Below are 3,252 nucleotides of genomic sequence, written 5' to 3' on the forward strand. Positions count from 1 at the left end.
ACAATATGTTTGAAAGAGATATGGGAAAAGTTGCTTTCTCCTAGGGCAGGTAAAGTAGTTGGATTGAATCTTTTAGCTGCTTTAGTCTCTAAAATATGCTGCAAAGCATTTCTTTAAAATCTTAAAAAGCATAAATGTGACTTGGAGGACTAAGGTGAACTGACCCAAGCCATGGTATTTTCAGTTGCCTCCTATGAATTTGAAAGCTGAACAGTGAATAAGGAAGACTGAAGAAGAATTGATGCCTTGAATTATGGTGTGGGTGAACAATATTGAATATACCATGAACTGCCAGAAAAAACAACAAGTCTGTCTTGGAAGAAGTAAAGGCAGAATGCTCCTTAGAAGCAAAGATGGTGAGACATCATCTCACATACTTTGGACATGTTATCAGAGGGGACAAATCCCTGGAGAAAGACAGCATGCTTGGTAAAGTAGAGGGTCAGTGAAAAAGAGGAAGACCCTCAAAGAGATAGATTGACACAGTGGCTGCAACAATAGGCTCAAACATACCTACTATTGTGAGGATGGCACAGGACCGAGCAACATTTCTTTCTGTTGTATGTGGGGCAGTAATGAGTCAGAACTGATTCGACGGCACCTAACAACAACAGCAGCACCTATTTGCTACTCTAAGGGAAGAGAGTAAAGTAAAGCAGAGAAGGATAGAGGCAGAGTCCTGATGTCATGTTTTGAAACCTAGAATATTTTCAGTAATGCCAGCCAAAATATAGTTACTCACTTTTTTGGTCTATTATCGTTTGGGGTTGATTCTTTATAAATCTACCATGTAACTACTACTTGGTAAAATATGGTATTTGGGGATTCTACATCATTCTGTGAGGTACCCTTGATAGGGGGATACGTGTTTTTACTGTGTGTGTGTGTGTATGTGCATGTGTGTGTGTATCTGTGTGTTTAATTTTTCAACAGGTGTTTTCTTTACCAAGAAAATGCTCAAGTAGAATTATAATTTTTCAATTTTTTGATGGCATCTAAAGAATGGACCTCAGTTTCAGAGGCTTTACTGTTCTAAAGATATTGGCTCTGTTTTGGGGTGTCTCTGAGGAACTATATGCATAAAGTCCTGTCTAGTCTGTAGCCATGCTAGACTTAATTCTCTTTTAATTCACACTCTCCTTTTTTCTGTTATGCATATTTAACAAGTGTCCTCTCTTCTGTCATCATCCTCATTTCCCTTGTTCTTGAGACTACTGATGGAAGAAGAGAACCATTACTTAACAATGAGTAAAAAGTGTTAGTGTTCACCCAGCCATAAGATTCTTCTATTTGTTATCCTTTTTATTGTATGTATTTACTTAATCTTGACGTATGGAGTGACTTAATGAGACCATGGAAATAAATATTATTCCTGGCTCTTTCTTTCATTTAATTATATGAGATTAAAAATATCTAGGCTAATGATTCTTCTCAATTAAATGTCACAGTAACTGCTTTGGATATACTCTTTGAAAGATACAATAGAAGATGTCATTGACTCGTGGTGTGCTGGACTTCCACATTGGGAGGCTCAATTTAAAATGGAAACTAACCAGAAGCCACATAAAATATTAAACAGTTTTTCCTATTGTAGTTAGGTGCCCTCAAGTCACTTGCTATTCATAGTGACACTGTGTACAACAGAACGAAACATTGCCTGGTCCTGCACCATCCTCACAGTTGTTGCTATGTTTCAGCCAACTGCCGAAGCCGCTGTGTCAATCCATCTTGTTAAAGGTCTTCCTCTTTTTTGCTGACCCTTTGCCTGCCAAGCGTGATACCCTTTTCTAGGGAATGGTCCTTGATAACGTGTCCAAAGTATGTGAGCTGAAGTCTCGCCATCCTCGTTACCAAGGAGCACTCTGGCTGTACTTCTTCCAAGACAGATTTGTTCATTCTTTCTAGCAGTTCTTGGCATATTCAATATTCTTCACCAACACCATAACTCAAAGACATCAATTCTTCTTCCATCTTCTGTTTTTCATTGTCCAGATTTCACATACATATGAGAAAAATAAAAATGGCTTGGGTCAGGAACACCTTAGTTCTCAAGGTGACATCTTTGGTTTTATATATATATATATATATATATATAATTTCATTTATTTTGCTGAGAATATATACTACATAACACACACCAATTTAACAGTTTCTGCATGCACCATTTAGTGACGCTGACTACGTTTTTTGAGTTGTGCGACCGTTCTTACCCTCCTTCTCCGAGTTGTTCCTACCCCATTATATAAACTCACTGCCCCCTAAGGTTTTTGTTTAATCTTTTGAGTTGCTGTTGTCAATTTGATCCCAGGTAGATAGTTCTTAAGAGAGTATAATGCTCAAGGCAGACGTTTTTTACTAGTTAAGCTAAACTAATTTTTAGAAGACTTCAGGGATTTTTTTTTTTTTATTGAACTTTAGATGAAGGTTTACTGAACAAACTAGTTTCTCATCAAACAATTAGTACACACAATGTTGTATGACATTGGATAACAATCCCAGTTTTTAACACTTTAAAGAGATATTTTGCAGCAGATTTTCCCAATATAATATGTCATTTGATATCTTGACTGCTGCTTCCATGGGTGTTGATTGTGGATCTAGGTAAAATGAAATCCTTGACAATCAAACTTTTCTCCATCTATCATGATATTGCGTATTTGTCCAGTTGTGAGAATTTTTGTTTTCTTTACCTTGAGGTGTAATTCACACTGAGGCTTGCAGTCTCTGATCTTCATCATAAGTGCCTCAAGTCCTCCTTGCTTTCAGGAAGCAAGGAAGTGTCATTAGTATATTGCACGTTGTTAATGAGTCTTCCACCAACCCTGATGCCATGTTCTTCATATAGCTACAATGATTACTTGTAAAATTCTGCTAGTGAGACTAATGTATTTCTCAGCTATTAGAAAAATAAAATGTAATCCCACATTTTGTAGATGAAGTAAATGAATCTCAGAAATGAAGAGTGTGTTAACCCCTAAATCCCTTCAAAATTTAGTATCTCTGGTAGTTAACTTAGTCCAAAGTGATACAATTAGTTAATAGTGTAGTGTAACTGGTAATGGGGGATCTAATTACTGTTTCAATCTTCTTAAAAAAAAAGAAAGAAATTGCCATCAAGTCAATTTGGACTTAGAGTGACCATACAGGACAGAATAGAACTGCCCGGTAGAGTTTCTAAGGAACAGGTAGTGGATTCAAACTGCTGACCTTTTGGGTAACAGCTGAATGCTTAACCACTGTAGCACCAGGACT

Source organism: Loxodonta africana, chromosome 4 (assembly GCF_030014295.1).
Source record: "Loxodonta africana isolate mLoxAfr1 chromosome 4, mLoxAfr1.hap2, whole genome shotgun sequence".
Classification (NCBI taxonomy): Eukaryota; Metazoa; Chordata; class Mammalia; order Proboscidea; family Elephantidae; genus Loxodonta; species Loxodonta africana.